This window comes from Anomaloglossus baeobatrachus, chromosome 2 (genome assembly GCF_048569485.1).
Source record: "Anomaloglossus baeobatrachus isolate aAnoBae1 chromosome 2, aAnoBae1.hap1, whole genome shotgun sequence".
Classification (NCBI taxonomy): Eukaryota; Metazoa; Chordata; class Amphibia; order Anura; family Aromobatidae; genus Anomaloglossus; species Anomaloglossus baeobatrachus.
In genome coordinates, this window is record NC_134354.1 from 364,811,871 (window position 1) to 364,834,307 (window position 22,437).

At 46.7% G+C, this 22,437-nt stretch overlaps 1 protein-coding gene across 1 annotated transcript in view; it reads right to left on the reverse strand.

Annotated features, from left to right (window-relative positions):
• The window catches only part of TMEM35B (transmembrane protein 35B), a 43,903-nt gene that overhangs the window by 20,444 nt on the left and 1,022 nt on the right, over positions 1-22,437 (reverse strand). The gene's annotated exons all lie outside the window — the stretch shown is intronic.

Consider the following 22,437-nt stretch of genomic DNA (forward strand, 5'->3'; position numbering starts at 1 on the left):
AGTGAATCAGTACACTCACCCGTCCCCATGTGTGGAGCCGTCCCCCTGCAGCACGCGATGTCTTCCTGTCTGTGCCGGTCAGCTGATCTGTGCTGGTCAGCTGATCGGCAGAGACAGGAAGACATCGCGTGCTGCAGGGGGACGGCTCCACACACACTGGTCAGTGGTGCAGAGAGGAAGATGATCGGCTGCAGGGAGTGAGGAAAAGGTGAGTATAAACATTTGTTTTTTTTTTCTCTGTGCTATAGGATACAGGCCATATACCAGGATGGTATATGAGCACGATGGGGGCATATAGCAGGATGGGAGTATATGAGCAGGATGGGAGTATATGAGCAGGAGGGATGGGGGGTATATGAACAGGATGGGGGTATATGAACAGGATGGGAGTATATGAGCAGGATGGGGGGTATATGAACAGGATGGATGGGGGAATATGAACAGGTTGGGGGTATATGAACAGGATGGCAGTATATGAACAGGATGGATCGGGGGTATATGAACAGGATGGGGGTATATGAACAGGATGGGGGTATATGAACAGGATGGGAGTATATGAGCAGGATGGGGGGGTATATGAACAGGATGGATGGGGGAATATGAACAGGATGGGGGTATATGAACAGGATGGCAGTATATGAACAGGATGGATGGGGGGTATATGAACAGGATGGGGGTATATGAACAGGATGGGAGTATATGAGCAGGATGGATGGGGGTATATGAACAGGATGGGGGTATATGAACAGGATGGGGGTATATGAACAGGATGGGGGTATATGAACAGGATGGGGGAATATGAGCAGGATGGATGGGGGAATATGAGCAGGATGGATGGGGGGTATATCAATAGGATGGGGGTATATGAACAGGATGGGGGTATATGAACAGGATGGGGGTATATGAGCAGGATGCTGGTATATGAGCAGGATGGGGGTATATGAGCAGGATGGGGGTTTATAGCAGGATCATATACAAGGCAGGAGGATAGTTACCAGAATGGGGTACCTTAGTGGAGAATTTGGGGACATTACCCCCATAACAGTGTCAGCAGCAGATCCTTGCCCCATAACAGTGTGTCACCAGGGTGCGTCTTATAGTCCGATGCGTCTTATAGTCCGAAAAATACGGTAAGTGTGAAAGCAGCCTAAGCAGGAGTTAGCATATTGCACCCGACAGGTTCACTTTAAAGGGAATCTGTCACCAGGTTTTTGCTACCCCATCTGAGAGCAGCATAATGTAGAGACAGAGACTCCGATTCTAGCGATGTATCCCTTACTGAGCTGTCTGCTATTTGATAAAATCAATGTTTTTTCTGCTGCAGATCTAGCAGTTATACAGAGCTCATGAATCTGTTGGACTACCTGCATCACGCCAAGTGGTCCTCTAATGATAAAATGACTGATTAATCAGCAGTAGATTATCAAAACTACACTAAGCTGTCCAGTAAGTGACACACCGCTGGAATGAAGATCTCTGCCCAGACCTTGTGCTGCTCTCAGATCCGGTGGTAAAAACCTGTTGACAAATTCCCTTAAGGCTTCATTCGCACACTGCGTTTTTTGCCGAGTTTTTCGGGTGCAGTTTCCTTCCCGAACAAAGTCTATGAGACTTCATTTTTGCTGTGCGCACCTTGTTTTTTTTCGCTGCATCTAGATTTCAACTCAAAAACGCGACAAAACGCATGCGTTTTTTGATGAGTTTTTTTGCCCAGGATGCGTTTCTGTGAAGACAGGGCGCCTCTTTGTGGTGATCACAAAGATGCAGCGTGCGCATATAGCCTAATACTAGCAGTATTGAAGCACTCTGAGATTTTCCAATGCAGACTGTCATATACTTAGTAGAGATGAGCGAACCGGTCGCAGTTCGGCTCGAGTTTGGTTCGCCGAACGGAGGTCTGGTTAGAGTTCGGTTCGACGAACCACTCGAACCGCATAGGAAACAATGGGAGGCAATCACAAACACATAAAAACACCTAAAAAACACCCTCAAAGGTGTCCAAAAGGTGACAAACAACTCACAACACAACACAAACACATGGGAAAGTGACAAGGACATATACTCATGCGAAAACAAAACAGTTGGACAAGGAAAAAGAGGAGGAGACACAGATATAGGCATGGCACGCCCTTCTAAAATCATGTAAAACACCGCAAGGTTACTCCAAGTGGAGTCTCCCTTTTTTCCAAACATTGGGCCACACACACACCCCTTCAGTGGCAGCCCTTGTGCCCCAGTTGTACACTTCACAGCTAGATTTGCATCAAGCACATTCAAAATCCACAAGCATTTACTCTCCCCAGGATGACACAGGGGTAGTAAATTCCTTGTGGATCCATGACTTGTTCATTTTGATGAACGTTAGTCTGTCCACATTGTCACTGGACAGACGCGTGCGCTTATCTGTCAGCACACACCAAGCAGCACTGAAGACACGTTCAGAGACAACGCTGGCAGCTGGACACGACAAAATCTCCAAGGCGTAAGTGGAGAGCTCTGGCCATTTTTCAAGATTTGAAGCCCAAAATGAGCAAGGCTCCATTTGCAAAGTCATGGCATCGATGTTCATTTTTTCTGATTTTTTCATTTGGAGATACTCCTGTATCATCCTCTCCAGCCGTTGACTATGTGTCAGACTTGTTGTCTCTGGTGGCCTTGCAAAGGATGGTCTAAAAAAATTATGAAAAGATTCAATAAAATTGCTGTTACCAGCACCAGATACGGTGCTACTGGTACGGGTAGACTGTTGAAGATGACGAGACCGTCCTATGTTTGTCAAGTTACAACTGGGAGATTCACTCCCTGCACCACGGTTGTTTGGTGGAAAAGCCGAGCTAAGATCGAGTAACAGCTTCTGCTGATACTCCTGCATACGTGCGTCCCTTTCTATGGCTGGAATTATGTCACAAAATTTGGACTTGTACCGGGGATCTAATAGTGTGGCAAGCCAGTAGTCATCATCACTTCTAATTTTGACAATACGTGGGTCATGTTGGAGGTAGTGCAGCAAGAAGGTGCTCATGTGTCTTGCGCAGCCCTGCGGACCAAGTCCACGCTGTGTTTGTGGCATAGAGGTGCTAACCGTTCTTTCTTCCTCTGACATCTCCCCCCAACCTCTTTCAACAGAAAGTTGACCGAGGTCTCCCTCATCCGCTGAGTCTTCCATGTCCAGTTCGTCCTCCATTTCTTCATGTTCTCCTGCACCTTCCTCAACATTTCGCCTGCAACTAAGCCCCCTTGTTGATCCCTGTCCCCCATGGTCCCATGCCTACCGCGTTGGTGATGATGAACGTCTGGACCTTGGTGATGTTGTTGTGTCTTGCGCATATGAATCCTCCTGTAGTTCCTCCCTTTCCTGTTGTCCCACCCCCTGACTCCGAATAGTGTTTAGCGTGTGCTTCAGGATGTAAATGACTGGAATTGTCATGCTGATAATGGCATTGTCAGCGCTAAACATATTCGTCGCCATGTCGAAACTGTGCAGAAGGTTGCATAGGTCCTTGATCTGAGACCACTCCATCAGGGTGATCTTCCCCACCTCTGTATCTCGTTGGCCCAGGCTATACGTCATGACGTATTGCACCAGGGCTCGACGGTCCTGCCACAGTCGCTGTAACATGTGGAGAGTCGAATTCCAGCGTGTCGCCACATCGCATTTCAGGCGATGAACCGGCAGGCCGAAAGACTTCTGGAGCGATGCAAGTCGCTCAGCAGCGGTGGTTGAACGGCGGAAGTGAGCAGACAGTTTTCGTGCCCTGTTCAGAAGGCCATCTAGGCCGGGATAGTGTGTTAAAAATTGCTGGACAACAAGGTTCAACACGTGAGCCATACAAGGCACGTGTGTCACCTTGCCCAGGCGAAGGGCCGCACCCAGGTTTGCAGCATTGTCGCACACGGCCTTACCAGGCTGCAGGTTGACTGGAGACAACCATTTATTAAACTCAGTCTCCAGAGCTGCCCACAACTCAGCCGCTTTGTGACTCTTATTTCCAAGACATTTCAAGCTAAAGACCGCCTGATGCTGTTGCGCTCTGCTGCCAGTATAGTAATGAGGGGTGCGTGATTCCTTCTGCGCAGTTACAACGCTGGTGGCCTGACCAGGCAGGCTTGGGGCGGAGGTGGAGGACCCAGACGAGGTGGAGGAGGCAGAAGCAGTGGCGGAACTTGGACAGACAGAGGATTGACACACAAGTCGTGGGGACGGCAAGACTTGTGCAGCAGACCCTTCACCATATATCACCATAGTTACCCAGTGCCCAGTCAGCGACATGTAACGTCCCTGTCCATGCTTACTGGTCCAAGTATCGGTGGTGAAATGCACCCGTTAACACACAGAGTTTCTCAAGGAAGCGGTGATGTTGTGTGCGACATGCTGGCGTAGCGCAGGCACACCTTTCTTAGAGAAGTAGTGGCGACTGGGCATCTGGTACTGGGGCACAGCGACAGACATAAGGTCTCTAAAATCCTGTGTGTCCACCAGGCGGAAAGGCAGCATTTCGGTAGCCAAGAGCTTACAGAGGGATAAAGTCAACCTCTTAGCTTTGTCATGGGTCGCAGGAAATGGCCATTTATTTGTCCACATCTGAAGGACAGAGATCTGGCTGCTGTGTGTAGACGGTGGTGAGTAGGGTGTCCCTGGAAAAATGCAGGTTTGTGAGGAAAGTGCAGGCGTAGACATGATGTTGCCTTCATCCAACGTTGGTGCTAACGATGTCTGAGAGAGTTGTACACATGCACTTGTTTCCCCTTCCAAACCAACTGACGACCTACCAAGCAAACTGCCTGTTGCAGTTACAGTGGTGGAAGTTGTGCGTGGAAAACCAGGTGTGACAGCTGTCCCCACAGTCCTAGAAGATGAAGAGCGTGCGAATGCACTGGAAGGGGCAGGCGGTGGATGGTTCGCTCTGCTAGGCCGCATTGCAGCACGGTGAGCTTCCCACTGGGACATATGATATTTATTCATGTGACGATTCATGGAAGAAGTTGTCAAACTGCTGAGGTTTTGCCCTCTACTAACAGAATCACGACAAATTTTACAGATCACATAATTTGGGCGATCTTTTGCTGTCAAAAAACGACCAGGCTAGGCAAGGCTTAGAGGGCATGCGACCTGCTGATCCACCCCGACTAGTGCTCAGAGGCAGAGTGGTGGCTGAGGATGCAGTTGTAGACGTGCTACCAGTACTCCGACTCTGTCCAGGAAGGCGCAAGGTAACTTCGTCGTCAGTTGCATCCTCCTCCACCGCCTCTGTTGACCTCCTCGAGTGCCTGACTGTGGGTTGACAGAAGGTGGGATCTAGAACTTCCTCATCAATTGTTGTGTTTGCATTCCCCTCACCCTCAGACCGAGCCTCTTCTTGCCCTGACCGAAAATTTAAGTTGTCATCCCAATCTGGTATCTGCGTCTCATCGTCATCAGTATGTTCCTCATTGTCTATTACAACAGGTGTTTCAATTTGTGAATAAGGGTCAACATTATGCTCAGAAACTTGTTCATCACGGCCTGAATCTGAGTCACAAAGGTTCTGGACATCACTGCAGACCATTTCCTGGTCTGTACTCACTGTAGCTTGGGAGCGGACCTCTGATTCCCAGGCTATAGTGTGACTGAACAGCTCTGCAGACTCAGCCATCTCAGTTCCACCATACTGTGCAGGGCGGATGGAGACTTCAGAACTGGGAGAAAGCAAGTGTGATTGGGATGACAACTCAGAGGACTGGTGTTTTTTGGATGCGGTAGTTGAGGTGGCGGAGAGGGCACTTGTTGGACCACTTGAGATCCATTCAAGCATTTTCTTTTTTTGGCCATCATCTACCTTTGTTCCAGTTGTTCGTGTCCATAAAAAAGGGAGCACATCGGATTGTCCACGGTATGTAGTAGACATCTTACTTTTGCTGGTAGATGGTCTATCTTCAGCAGATGTTAATGGAGCTTTGCCACCTTCCCCATGGACAAACCCTTTTTTTCCTTTTCCAACACGCCTCTTCCCCTTTCCACCAGCATCTGTCATTTTGCCACTCATTTTGATTGCGACAAGATTGTGCACTTAAAATGTGGTAGTAAAAATTGAGAGGTGGTGTAGATTGCAGCGGTGGTCTAGCTTTATTAACAGCAGAATAAACAACAATAACTATCCCTGACAATGCAACTACGGCCCTTAAACTGGCAGCATAGTTTGCTAGTATAATGGCTTAGTAACAATGAGCTTGAGTGTGCAATGCAGTGGTGCTGCAAATAGCTTTGCACCAGTGGGACACTAATGGAAGTCCAACAGCCACTTTTAGGATGCCACTAAGTTTACTCAGTGTTTGCTAGTATAATGGCTTAGTAACAATGAGCTTGAGTGTGCAAAGGGCAGGAGGGTACAGTGGCAGGGTTGTGGGTCAGTGTACAGGAAAGGAAGCCTCACTTTCTATCCCTCCTAATGGGGAAATGCAGCGAGGAAGTCCCTGACCTTAGCTACACAGACGTTGTTATCTGTAGCTGTTAAAATCTGTTTCCACGGACCTGACTGTCACCTATGGCTCTGAGCCTGCTGTTATTATTAGCCCTTACAAGGGCTAATAGAAACTTCTATCCCTATTCTGTATAGCGCTGTTTGTAGAGCGTACACAGCAGTATCGGAGACAGGAGCTACGCCAGCGGTGACTGACACCCATACGCAGAAGAGATAATGGCGTCCGGACGGGCAGATACCAGTTTTTATAATGCAGGGACATGTGACATGGACATCCTATCACACATGCCGTTGCTTCTCTGGCTAAAAGTCCACTTAGCTGTGTGTGTCTGGGATTGGCTGACATGCTGGCCCGCCCAACTACACGCGCGCGCGCTTTGGAAGGAAGACAAGGAAAAAAAAATGGCGATTATCCCAGCAGCAGTGATCTGAATGCGCTGTTCCCGCACACTATATGCTGAAATTTCATAATAGTGTGAGTCACAGAGTGACTTACACTATTACAGCGGAAAGCCAGCTAGTAATTAGCTTGGCTTTTTGCTGCTAGAACCGAGTTAGTTCGATCTAGAACAGCCCCCAAAATCACTCGAACCGCGAACTGGAGAACCGCGAACAACTCTAATATTTAGCACTAGTATTTAAATCGGGTATGCAGAAAAACACCAAAATACAGGAACATCATATTTCTAATCTGTGTAATATGGAAGCCAAATAGGTTTGAGGCATGAGTATTGTAACAACAGTATAACCCCCTATATGAGCCAACATGTGGCTAATACAATTCTGAATATAGGAAATGTCTATAACAAAACTCTGCAGCTCCCGCTGCCAAAAACAACAAAAAACTGTGTTCAGAACAGTGAACAAGCCTGACCAAGCTAACATTACAAAATCTAAACAGACAACTGGGGAAAGTTCATCAGTGACCCACAACTGGAGATCTCATGCACTGGTCTTGTTGCTGGAGTACAAGGTTGTGCAGATTAACATGCAAATTGTTCAGTACTTTTCAATCTACAACTAGTTGATAAGCCAAAATTAAATGTCCACACATGACAGGGAAAAAACAAAAATAAATAAAAAAAGGTATGAGGATTTTGTTGCCTATATGAAACAAAGTCAGCATGAATTAAAGCAGACTCTGTTGCGGATTTCTGTGGTGAAATTCACAGTGAAAATAAGCACAACGAATTGACATGCTGTGATTATAAAATTATGTAGCTTACATAGCTCCACATGAAAGTTTTTATAATCTAAAGGTACCGTCACACTAAGCGAAGCTCCAGCGATCCCACCAGCAACCTGACCTGACAGGGATCGCTGGGGCGTCGCTACACGGGTTGCTGGTGAGCTGTCACACAGGCAGATCTTACCAGTGACCAGCCCCCAGCGACGCGTGGAAGCGATGCTGCGCTTGGTAACTAAGGTAAATATCGGGTAAACAACCCGATATTTACCTTGGTTACCAGTGCACACAGCGTAGCGCTGGCTCCCTGCTCTCCTAGCCACAGTACACATGGGGTTAATTACCCGATGTGTAGTCTGGCTGTGTGCAGGGAGAAGGAGCCGGCACTAACAGCGTGAGAGCGGCGGACACTGGAAACGAAGGTAAATATCAGGTAACCAAGGTAAGGGCTTCTTGGTTACCCGATATTTACATTGGTTACCAGCGTCCGCAGAAGCCGGCTCCCTGCTCCCTGCACATTTAGTTGTTGCTGTCTCGCTGTCACACAGCGATGTGTGCTTCACAGCGGGAGAGCAACAACTAAAAAATGGTCCAGGACATTCAGGAACAACCAGCGACCTCACAGCAGGGGCCAGGTTGCTGCTGGATGTCACACACAGCAACATCGCTAGCAAGTCGTGCCTCAGCAGCGATGTTGCTAGCGATGCTGCTTAGTGAGACGTGGCCTTAACTTTACTGTAACCAGCCGTGGATTTTCCAGCCCCAACGGAAATAAATAAATACAGATAAATCAAGAAATCCACAACTTGTGAACAAGTACTAAGGCCTAGCACACACGTCGAGTAATACATAGCAAGTGGAATGCGATAAAATAAATAAATAAAAATCGCATTCCACTCGGATCAATATAGAGCAAGATGTGTTGCCCAGTGTCAGAAAGCTTGGTCCAAGTCGCAGGACATGAGTTCTCCAACAGAATGATGACCCAAAACACACAGCTAAATACCGTGTTTCCCCGAAAATAAGACCTCCCCCGAAAATAAGACCCCCCAGGAGTTTTCAGGGATGCTTAAATATAAGACATCCCCTGAAAATAAGAGTTAGCCGCGGTCAATAAAGAAGTGTTATGCAGCGGTAAAAAAGTTAAAGATACTGCAGGACACTTCATTATTGACAGTGGGCACCCCCAAAAGACAGAAGAAAGAAGATAGAAGTCCCCGCAATCATGCTCACCAGACGCCGACCAGGAGCAGTGGAGTGGTCCTGCGGCGGAACACACACACACTCATCAGGTCACATACACACACACACACACACACACACTACAGATCGCATCCACATACTCACTACATCCAGCGATATCGCTTGCTTCTCGGCGCTTGCAACGCTGTGCAGTGAGCTTCCATGACTTGCGGGAGGATCACATGGCTGGAAGCACGTGATATCTACGGATGTTGTGAGTGTGTGCGTGCGACTGTACAGGTATGTGCGATATCGTGTGTGTGTGTGTGTGTGAGAGTGTATGTGATCAGATGTGTGAGTGTATGCGATCGGATGTATGAGTGCATGCGATTGGATGTGTGAAATGTCAGCCGGACACAGGGGAGGATGGCGTGCAGCACAGCTGTCTGGAGCGCCCACCGGATATCACAGGGAGGAATGATGTGAAAGCTGTGTATGCTATCTGATGTGTGAGTGTGATCTCATGTATGTGTCAGTCAGATGCAGGGGAGGCGTGCAGCACAGAGATCCCAGGAAGATAGACATGGAACGTGACGTGTGTGTGTCTATATGAGTGTACGCTATCTGATGTGTGAATATGTGTCTATATGTGTGTATGCTATCTGATGTGTGAGTGTATGATCTGATGTATGTGTGTCGGCCAGATGCAGGGGAGGGCGACATGCTGGGAGATCTGGGAGCCATACAGACACCCGGGACTGGTAAGTATGATCATCCTGGGAAGGGGGGTCTGCTTTTTGTGGGGGGTAAACTTACCCCAAACCATGTCTCCTCGAGAATAAGACACCCCCTGAAAATAAGACCTAGTGCTTTTTTCGGGGCAAAAAAAATATAAGACAGTGTGTTATTTTCAGGGAAACAGGGTAGATCGAAGAATGGCTAAGACAAATGAATTCTGAGGTGGCCTTCTACGAGCCTGATCTAAATCCTGTCAACCCCTTACCAACATATGACGTATTGGTACATCATATGCTTGCGCTCTGACTTTGATGAGCACTTGCAGTCAGAGCACAGATCTTTCACGGCAGATGATTTAATCAGCCATCATATGCCTATGACAGCCACAGGTGGAGCAGAACGCCACCCATGGCTGCTAACTTGTTGAATGCCATTGTCAATCTCTGGCAGTGGCATGTAACATGAGCCGTCAGGGGGGCGCGCAATTCCATGTGCCCATCGGCACAGCTGTGACGTGACGACTAGGTCTGCTGAAGACCTGTCATTACAATACTCCTGTGAAAGCCAGTGTTTAGCTGGCATTCATTGGAGATCGTGATTTTCACTATTGATAGATATCTTGTACTATACATAGCAGTGCATCAGGATATCAGAAGATTGCAACTTCATATCCCCTAGGGTGACTAATAAATACAGTAATAAAAAAACAAAAAAACAACATAATTATTAGGGATGATCGAATACTTTGATTATTCGGCTTCGCAAATACTTTGCGAATACCTTGCCGCTATTCAACTATTCGATGTGCAATGTAAGTCTATGGGAAGCCCGAATAGTACCGAATAGTTGTTATTCGGGTTTCCCATAGACTTACATCGCAAAGCCGAATAATCGAAGCATTCGATCATCCCAAATAATTACATTTTTTGGGCGGCCGCAACATTGCAATAAAATACAGTGACGGGAATCTACATAAAAATGCTATCAGTAAAAAAGTCAGCTCAGGGTGCAAAAAATAGAAGTCCTTAAACAGCCCCATATCCCGAAAATTGAAAGGGTTAGACTACATGCACACACTGCGTTTTTTGCTGCGTTTTTTTAGTGCAGTTTTGTTGTCAGAAAGTTCTCGCTTTTGACTTCCTAGGAAAGTCTATGAGAAATCAGATTTGCTGTGTGCACGTTGCAGTTTTTTTGTCTGTAGTGTGTCACAAACTTCTGACAAACTACAGCATGTTCTATCTTTTTGCATTTATTTCCTGCAATTCTCACTAGTAATCGGAGGACTCGCAAATCAATCCCCCGCTGACTCTGGGTCAGCGGGGAATTGATCCCTGATTTCTGGCTGGATGCCAGTCCCCATATAATGTATGGTGACCAGAATCTGGCGCTTAATACTTAGCTAGCGCTTAATACTTACTGAGTCACCGGGGTGGTTGTCATACTGCTCCCGCAGCCGTTCATTCACTTCCTGGGCAGCTCATTATCTTCATTAAACATGCACTGCTAAACTCCGCCCACTGGCATCTGTGATTGGTTGCAGTCAGCTGCAGATTCATGCTGAGTTACAGCCTGTCTCATGCTTCCAATCAAAGACTCGGTCTATCGTACAGTAAAATAAATAAAAAGAAAATTGGCGTAGGGTCCCCTTATATACATACCATATACCCAGCACAAATAAAGCATACAGCTACAGGCTGCAGCTCCCAGAGGTACGCTTATCTTGGTTGTGTATCAGTATAGGAAGAACCGCATCCGTTTTGTTTTTTATATATATATATATATATATATATATATATATATATATATATATATATATATATATATATATATATATATATATATATATATATATATATATATATATATATATATATATATATAATTATTTAAATAAATATTAGAAAAAAAACAAAACAGCATGTGGTCCCTTCCCCCTTAATTTTGATACCCAGTCAAGATAAAGCCAGACAGCTGGGGGCTGGTGTTCGCAAGCTGGGGAGACCCATGGTTATTGGGAGCCCCCCCAGCCTAAAAACAGCAGCCTGCAGATGCCCAGGATTGTTTAATACATTAGATGCGACAGTCACGGAACTTTACCAGACTCTTCCCGATTGCCCTGGTGTAGTTGCAATTGGGATAACATAAGAGGTTAATTGCAGCCCACAGCTGCCACCAAGCGCTAGATTAGTGACAGGGAGGGTCTGAGACCCCCCATTACTAATTTAAGTGAAAAGAAAAACACAAACACGGAATAAATCCTTTATTTGGAATAACAAACAAAAGAAACACCTTCTTTCACCACTTTATTAACCCTCAAAACACGCCTGCAGATCCGACGTAATCCACACTAGGTCCCCCAACGATTCCAGCACTGAATTCACACCGAACGGCCATAGAACATGACCATTCGCTGTGAGGTACATGCAGAGACCAAGTTAGCCCCGCAATAAGTGGTGACGTCACTCAGGTCTGACGTGGCCACAAAGGTTCCCACGGTCATACACCTGTGACCGCAGGTAATGTGACCTCAGGTGACTTCATTCAACTCACCTAAGTTCACTGAGGTCCCTTGAGGTCAGGTTACCTGCGGTTACAGGTGGATAACTATGGCGACGGTTAACCAAACTGAATTACGTCACCGCTCATCGCTGCTCAGTCTCTACCTGAATTTACAGTGTTCTATGGTCTATGGCCACTCAGCGTGAATTCAGATGTAGCAGAGCTGTAATCGTCGTGAGACCTCATGTGGATTATGTCGGACCTGCAGGGGTGTTTTGAGGGTTAATAAAGTGGTGAAGAGGGTCTTTTTTTTGTCTTTTATTCCAAATAATTTTTTGTGGTGTTTGTGTTTCTTTTCCCTTATAGATTAGTAAAGAGGGATCTCAAAGACCCTCTCCATTACTAATCTAGGGCTTAGTAGCAGCGGTTGACTGCAATTAACTTCTTATTACCCCGATTGCCACAGCACCAGGGCAATCGGGAAGAGCCACATAAAGCGCTGGGATTGTCGCATCTAACAGATGTGACAATTCTGGGTGGCTGCAGGATGATAATTTTAAGGTTTGGGGCCCCCAATAACCACAGGTCTCCCCAGCCTGATAATACCAGCCTCCAGCTGTCTGGCTTTATCATAGCTGGGTATCAAAATTGGGGGGGGATTTTTTATTTATTTAAATAGTTTAAAAAAAAAAAAGAGGCATGCAGTTCTTCTTAGTTTGATACACAGCCGAGATAAGCACAGTCTGCAGTCCCCAGCTATGTAGCTGTAGGCTTTATCTGTGAGGGTACCAAACCAAAATGTGGGGGGACCCTACGCCACTTATTTATTTGTTTTTATACTGTATGCTATAGACCCGCAGACCGGGTAAGTGATTGGAAGCATCAGACAGGCTGTCATACAGGCTGGGGGGTGCTGTCTGATTGCAACCAATCACAGATGCTGGTGGGTGGGGGAAGCAGTGAATATGCATGATCATAATGAGCAGCCCTGGCAGAAGAATGAGCGGCCATGGGAGTAGTTACAGCCGTGCCGGAGAAGTATAGTGCGCTCTTTATTTATTTTATATATTTATTTATTTATCTTTATTTCCCGAGTGCCTGATCCAAGTGCCTTTGAACCAGCAGGGGTCGGACTTACAGTCCGGTTCGCCCATCACTATTTTTCACAAAAAAAGCAAGACCATCAGAATTGACAAAAAAAGCACTATCATTACAAGCGTATTGGGTTGGCTTTTTTATATTTCCATTTTGATGTTTGAAAAGGTGTAGTTTCTTGTGCCAACAAAATTGCACATTCGCATGCAGCCTGAGGCTCCTTGCGCATGCTGCAGTTTATGCGTTTTTGGTGGCGTTTTGTTGCCAAAAACTGCATGTCTGTCTTTAATGGCATGTCTGTCTATTTTCATGCAGTTACGCTGCGATATGCACTGCAGCGTAACTGCATGCGTCATGCGTCCCCAGCACAATCTATGAAGATTGTGCCTAATCCATGCCCACGTAGCGTATTAAAACGCAGCGCTTCGGCTGCTGCCAAATCACTGCGTTCTAAGAAGTGACATGTCACTTCTTTCATGCGCTTGGCATGCAGCCCCTGCTGTCTATGGGAGGGACTGCACTCAGAGCGCATGAAATCGGCTTTTCATTACGGACGGTTTCTCCAGCGATTTGAAGCACATAGCCTTACACAGCAAAGGCTATGAGAATTCTGAAATTCTGTGTGCACGTTGTTTTCATTTTTTTCTTGCAGTTTTGGGCTGACAAAAAAAAAAAAAACAAAAAAAAAAACCTGCAACATGTCAATTCTTTGTCCGTTTTTGTCCTGCGTTTTTTTCCAGCCATTGATTTCACTTAAAAAATGCATGCGACATAAACATGGCAAAAATGCACGCTTTTTTGACCCAAGGTGTAAACTTTTCTGCAGTGTGTGCATGGAGCCTCAGAAAAGGGTGATAATAGCAAACTTTTTTTTTTCTCCCCCCCCACCCCACCCCTCCATACATAATAAAAAAAAAACTATGAATATTTGGTATCTATGAGATTGTAGTTTCCTAGGGAATCATATTGCTAGGTCAGTTTTATCGTATAGTGAACAACCGTACATAAACAAAAATTGTGAATTTGCACTTTTTATTTTTTTTACAATTTCAAAGCACTAAGAATTTTTTGCCTGCTTACCAGTGCATTACATTATAAAATCAATGAAGTCTTTGAAAAGTACAACTCGTCCCACTAAAGGCAAATTTAAGAATTTTTTTTTTTTAAAAAATAAAAAGTCATGGTTCTTGGAAGAAGTGGGGGATAAAAAAAACAAAAAAAAATAGAAAATAGCCAGGTCAATTAGGGGTTAAAAAACTGTGGATGGGGCTGAAACATGACGTCTGGAGAAAGATGGAGCAGTTTACTCATGAATAGAGATGAGCGGACCTGTGGAAGTTCAGTTTGGCTTGCTTCGGATTGGGACAGGGACTTGACATGGAAGTCACTAATTGGGCAGTTTTGGTCTCCACCCACATACAGACAGCCATGAACAGATCACTTCCAGGAGCAAATGGGCAGGGTTTTGTTTTCTTTTTTTGTCACACACACTACATCCGATCACGCTGTTGTTACCCCCAGTACAAGCCATTCAAACACTGCTAGAGGCTCGCACTGGGCTCCGCACCGAGTGTACCCAAGCACAGCGATGCTCATGCGAGTGGTGTGCATACGTAAAGCACCAAACTCTGGTTTTGGAGGGAAAGTCTGTGTTGGGTACGAACGCTGAACCTCAGGTTCGCTCAGCTCTACTCATGGAGTCGGCTAAAATACCTGTGGAAGTCTCACAAAGTTACCCAAACTGTTTTCAGTTATTGACTCAAAAAGATGTGCAACAAAATATTCTTAAAATGGCATCATTTTTGTCCAGGCCATTTTCATTTGTTTGCTTGTTTTATTTTTTTTTTTAGTTTTGAACCACTATTCAAAAGCAATGTCTGATTTTCATTAGTTGATATTCAGGAAATGTAAGTTTAAAATGACTTTTGACAAATTCGAGTTATTTCAGTGACCATTGTGGGCTTTTCATACTTTAACAGAACGGTACCAACAGTTTTATCCATTGTCACACACAATTCAGCATACCATTGTCACATTGAATTACTATGAATTAGCCTTACGTCATATTAACTCCTTCACGAACAATCACGTATTGGTACGTCATTGGTCATGTCGGGGTAATCACCGTTGGCTGCTGCGGTGATCTCTGCACACGTCTGCTGATTTAAACAGCAGATATGTGGGGCTATCGGGCGCGGGTTGCCACTTAGATCGCGCTGTCACATTTTGACAGCGCGATTTCAATGGCTATGGTGGGGATCGCGCCATTCCCCGCCGCCATTGACGGCCCCGTGATGCGATCACAGGGAGCCTATGGTTGCCATGGTAGCGACATGTCATGTGATGACTTCTGTCACTATCATGACATATTTCCTGTGCGAGCCGAGAGCACCGGCTCACACAGGAATGCTGCATTTCTGTTGATCAGAGCTGTGCTGCTCTGATCAACAGAAATGCACAAGTGATCAGACTGCTGATCCATATACTACCCTAGGGGACTAGTAAAATAAATGGAAAATGGAGAAAAAATAAAAAAACAAAAAAAAAAAAACACAACCTAAAAATTCATATAACCCCCATTGAAAATAAAACTGTTAACAAAATAAAAAAATATACATATATTTGGTATCGCTGTGCTCAGAAATGTCAGCTCTATCAAAATATAAAATTAATTAATCTGATCGTTACACATTTTTTAAAAATGCAATAACAGGTGATCAAAGTATCACATCTACAGAAAGATAGTATCATTAAAAATGTCAGCTCAAGACACAAAAAATAAGCCATCACTAAGCCCCAGATCCCCAAAAATGAAAACATTACAGGTTGCTGAAAATGGCGCCAAAAGCGCAAATATTTTGGGGCGACAAACATTTGAATTTTTTATAACCCCTAAGATAAAAGTAAAAGTACATGTTTGGTATCTACGAACTTGTACTAACGTACAACTCGTCCTGCAAAAAACAAGCCCTCATATGGCAAGATTGACGTAAAAATAAAAATGTTACGGCTCTCGGAAGAAAAAGAACAAAAAAAATCCTCCAGGGGTGAAGGGGTTAGGAACATCAGTGTTTGTGGTTCATGCTCTGTTTTTCACTGGACCATTTATAATATTTACATGTGCTGATGGTCATCAAAAGGTTTTGTGAGAAAAATGACCTGGTAAGGCTACTTTCACACATCCGGTTTGAGCTCTGCGGCTCAATCCGGCTGTGCAAGCTATGCAACGGATGCGGTGAAAACACCGCATCCTTTGCATAAGTTTTTCCTGTGCGGCCAGTCCGGTTTTTGCCGCTTGCGGCATGCTACTGAGCATGCGCAGTGGCAAAAACCGCACGCGGCGGCCGGATGCGGTTATTGCCGCATCGCGCCGCATCCGGCCGCCATAGGCATGCATTGAAAAATGCGCCGCATCGGCCGAATGCGGCGCGATGCGGGTTTTTTTGCCGCACGAAAAAACGTGCCAGGCAACGTTCCATCCGGCCGCCGCATCGGCTAAATCTGCCGCATGCGGCAAAAACCGGACGGGAGGCAAGGCCATGCGGCACAATGCGGCACTAATTAAAGCCTATGCAGGAAAATCGCAACCGGCAGCAAAAAAAACCGGTTGCGATTTTCCTGCAAAGTGCCGGATTGTGCCGCATAGCAAAAACCGGAGGTGTGAAAGCAGCCTAACTGTTCTTTGGGTCAGTATAGTTATTGTAATACCGAATTTAGGCCATGTGCGCACTGGAAAACGGAATTTTCTTAAGAAAATTCTGCAGGGTCTGAAAGATTACTGCACCCGTGGTAAAAAAACGCGGCAAACCGCACCCGAAAACCGCATGCGGTTTGGCGCGGTTTTATCGCTGTATTTTTACCGCGGGTTGGTACATGTGTTTTACTGCATTCAATGCAATAAAGCACATTGAGAAAAAAAAAAAAGTAATTTCCTTCTGAGATAGATAGTAAATAGATAAATAGACAGATAGAAGAATAGATAGATAGATAGAGGACAGATCAATCAACAATCGACACACTGCATTTCTCCCGGTAGTAGTGTGTTCACATTACCGGCCGTGAGAAATGACCTGTGGTTACCTTTCTGCAGTCTCGTTGCGAGGCTGCATTCAGTATATGTCAGATGCGGCTGGATGCAAGCGCCGCGGGACCTCGGTGGATTACGCCGGAGCTGTGTGTTTGGGGAGGGGTTAATAAAGGGGTGAAAGAGGGGCTTTTTTTATTTAAAATAAAGGATTTTTTGTGGTGTGTGTTTATTCACTTTACTTACAGGTTAATCATGAAAGCTGTCTCATAGACGCTGACATGATTAAAGCCTGGACTTAGTGGCGGCGATGCGCTGCCATTAACTCATTATTACCCTGATTGCCACCACATCATGGCAACAGGAAGAGCTGGGGACACTCCGGGACTGTCACATAATGGATGCGACTGTCCCGGGGCAGCTGCGGGCTGATATTCTCAGCTGCGGGAGGGGGGGGGGCCATTAACCCTGTCCCTCGCTCTCCCCAGCCTGAGAATACTGGGCCGCCGCTGTGTGCTTACCTCGGCTGGACGGTAGAAATACGGCGGAGCACACGTGTTGTTTTTTTTTTTATATGTCCGTTTGATTTCTATGTGTATTCTATATGTCTATGTCTGTGTGTGAGTGCGATCTGTGTGTGTTCTATGTCTGTGTGTGATGTGTGTTTACTCTGCTCCGCTTCCTCTTAATGTCATAATGACATCACTTCCCTGCAAACCGCAGGCAGTGATGAACATTATGTCCCGAAACCGCGAAATACCGCAGGGAATAACGCAGGAAAACGCAATGAACCGCACAGAATTTTCTACCTGCGTTATTCCCTGCAGGATTTCCCGATTACATTTCAGTCAATGGAGTGAAATCCCGCAGCGACGTGCGGAAAAGAAGGGACATGCAATTGTTTTTGCTGCAGGAATCCAGCAGCAAAACATGCAGCTGTCAAATTCCGCTTAGTGCGCACAGCATTTTTTTTTTACCATAGGACTTGCTGGTGATTCACTGCAGAGATGTTATGAACATAACATGCAGCGAAACATACAGCAAAACTGCAGGAAATACGCAGCAAAAAACGTTAAGTGCGCACAGGGCCTTATACAGATTTTTATTCTGGTTTCAATAACCAAGAAAACTTGCAAAAAAATATGGGACTGCATTAGTCATATTTAGAGACCCATAATAAAAAACTGAACTAGTGATTACTTCAGCTTTGGTTTAGAAACAGAGATTGTTTATACACCTTGTGTGAAGGCCAGGTAAACCTTAAAGGCATTTTCACAAAACAGACATTATGGCATGGTTGTGGCTAAATCCCAGTGGCTAGAACGGGCGTGACCAGCTTGGTTAGTGGGCGTGACCAGCTTGGTTAGTGGGCGTGACCAGCTTGGTTAGTGGGCGTGACCAGCTTGGTTAGTGGGCGTGACCAGCTTGGTTAGTGGGCGTGACCAGCTTGGTTAGTGGGCGTGACCAGCTTGGTTAGTGGGCGTGACCAGCTTGGTTAGTGGGCGTGACCAGCTTGGTTAGTGGGCGTGATGATGTTTCCTCCCGTCCACTATAATGATGCCCCCCTACACACCCCAGTCTGTAGGTCTCACCCCAAGATCCCTACTTCTATTGTAAACAACTCCGTGACTACATGGAGTTAATGGTATCAGCTATGTTGGTGAAGGCCCCGCCTATTATGCTCACATGGGCATGATGTCAGCAGAGGTCCCTTAGTCCAGAGGTCCCCAACTCCAGTCCTCAAGGCCCACCAACAGTGCAGGTTTTGGGGATTTCCTTAGTATTGCACAAGTGTTAATGTAATTACCTGCCCAGGTGCTGGTTCCAAAAGCAGTGCAATGCTAAGGAAATCCTGAAAACATGCACTGTTGGTGGGCCTTGAGGACTGGAGTTGGGGAACCCTGCCTTAAGTGCACTGGGATTTATATCCACAACAAAAGTCAATTTCTAATTCAGTGTCGGACCCACATCCGTCTCCAGAAAAAAGGTCTCTTGAACCCACGTTCCAACTGATGCCAACCACTGTGAGAGGAGACGTGGACGCATAGTCTACCTCTGCTGTCACTCCAGTTGGGAACAGTAGGCGCAGTAGGTGCAGGCCCCAAAGGGGTGACCACATATATTCTCATAAACAAACCCTTTAAAGAGAAAAAAGAAAATTAATTCTGCAATTGTGGTTATGAAACAACCTCTTTAATAATAAATGCACAAGGGTTGGGAGCGTAGTAGGAAAAGTCCACAGCAAATTCATTCTTTCATTTGCAGCACAAAGTGTACAGATAAGCTCCTACATAGCGTGGCTGTCACCTGTGGGACTTTAGACTATCAGTGCCCTGTCACCCTCAGTCAGCATTTGGCACCTATCTCTTTACACTGCCTAATGGTGGATACAGTGCAACATATCCCTAGCGGGGGCATTATCCCTAGCATGGGGCATTATCGCTAGTGTCTAATTCACATGTCAGTATTTTTGCATCACTTTTTATATGCCAAAGTGAGGAGTGGAACTCAGTGATGAAAGCTAAAATTGAAAGACTGACACTTGTTCTTTATTTTGGAGACACTCCTGGTCTTGGCATACAGAAACTGATGAACAGGGCACCATCCCCAACACCGAGCTCCATCCCCAACACTGGGCATTGGGCAACAACCCCACCATTGGTTAACACCTCTATTACAGGGCTCCAGTTAACATCCCAACCACTGTGCACTAATGCTACCGCGCAACATCCCAACCACTGTGCACAAATGCTACCGCGCAACATCCCAACCACTGTGCACTAATGCTACCGCGCAACATCCCAACCACTGTGCACAAATGCTACCGCGCAACATCCCAACCACTGTGCACTAATGCTACCGCGCAACATCCCAACCACTGTGCACTAATGCTACCGCGCAACATCCCAACCACTGTGCACTAATGCTACCGCGCAACATCCCAACCACTGTGCACAAATGCTACCGCGCAACATCCCAACCACTGTGCACTAATGCTACCGCGCAACATCCCAACCACTGTGCACAAATGCTACCGCGCAACATCCCAACCACTGTGCACTAATGCTACCGCGCAACATCCCAACCACTGTGCACTAATGCTACCGCGCAACATCCCAACCACTGTGCACTAATGCTACCGCGCAACATCCCAACCACTGTGCACAAATGCTACCGCGCAACATCCCAACCACTGTGCACTAATGCTACCGCGCAACATCCCAACCACTGTGCACAAATGCTACCGCGCAACATCCCAACCACTGTGCACTAATGCTACCGCGCAACATCCCAACCACTGTGCACTAATGCTACCGCGCAACATCCCAACCACTGTGCACAAATGCTACCGCGCAACATCCCAACCACTGTGCACTAATGCTACCGCGCAACATCCCAACCACTGTGCACTAATGCTACCGCGCAACATCCCAACCACTGTGCACTAATGCTACCGCGCAACATCCCAACCACTGTGCACTAATGCTACCGCGCAACATCCCAACCACTGTGCACTAATGCTACCGCGCAACATCCCAACCACTGTGCACTAATGCTACCGCGCAACATCCCAACCACTGTGCACTAATGCTACCGCGCAACATCCCAACCACTGTGCACTAATGCTACCGCGCAACATCCCAACCACTGTGCACTAATGCTACCGCGCAACATCCCAACCACTGTGCACTAATGCTACCGCGCAACATCCCAACCACTGTGCACTAATGCTACTGAGCGACATCCCAACCACTGTGCACTAATGCTACCGCGCAACATCCCAACCACTGTGCACTAATGCTACCGCGCAACATCCTAACCACTGTGCACTAATGCTACCGCGCAACATCCCAACCACTGTGCACTAATGCTACCGCGCAACATCCCAACCACTGTGCACTAATGCTACCGCGCAACATCCCAACCACTGTGCACAAATGCTACCGCGCAACATCCCAACCACTGTGCACTAATGCTACCGCGCAACATCCCAACCACTGTGCACTAATGCTACCGCGCAACATCCCAACCACTGTGCACTAATGCTACCGCGCAACATCCCAACCACTGTGCACTAATGCTACCGCGCAACATCCCAACCACTGTGCACTAATGCTACCGCGCAACATCCCAACCACTGTGCACTAATGCTACCGCGCAACATCCCAACCACTGTGCACTAATGCTACCGCGCAACATCCCAACCACTGTGCACTAATGCTACCGCGCAACATCCCAACCACTGTGCACTAATGCTACTGAGCGACATCCCAACCACTGTGCACTAATGCTACCGCGCAACATCCCAACCACTGTGCACTAATGCTACCGCGCAACATCCCAACCACTGTGCACTAATGCTACCGCGCAACATCCCAACCACTGTGCACTAATGCTACCGCGCAACATCCCAACCACTGTGCACTAATGCTACCGCGCAACATCCCAACCACTGTGCACAAATGCTACCGCGCAACATCCCAACCACTGTGCACTAATGCTACCGCGCAACATCCCAACCACTGTGCACTAATGCTACCGCGCAACATCCCAACCACTGTGCACAAATGCTACCGCGCAACATCCCAACCACTGTGCACTAATGCTACCGCGCAACATCCCAACCACTGTGCACAAATGCTACCGCGCAACATCCCAACCACTGTGCACAAATGCTACCGCGCAACATCCCAACCACTGTGCACTAATACACAACATCCCCATCACTGGGCTCTATCAATACCGGGCAACATCCCGACCACTGGGCACTATCAATACTGGGCAACATCCCGACCACTGGGCACTATCAATACTGGGCACTATCAATACTGGGCAACATCCCAACCACTGGGCACTATCAATACTGGGCAACATCCCGACCACTGGGCACTATCAATACTGGGCAACATCCCCACCACTAGGCACTATCAATACTGGGCAACATCCCGACCACTGGGCACTATCAATACTGGGCAACATCCCCACCACTGGGCACTATCAATACTGGGCAACATCCCCACCACTGGGCACTATCAATACTGGGCAACATCCCCACCACTGGGCACTATCAATACTGGGCAACATCCCCACCACTGGGCACTATCAATACTGGGCAACATCCCCACCACTAGGCACTATCAATACTGGGCAACATCCCGACCACTGGGCACTATCAATACTGGGCAACATCCCCACCACTGGGCACTATCAATACTGGGCAACATCCCCACCACTGGGCACTATCAATACTGGGC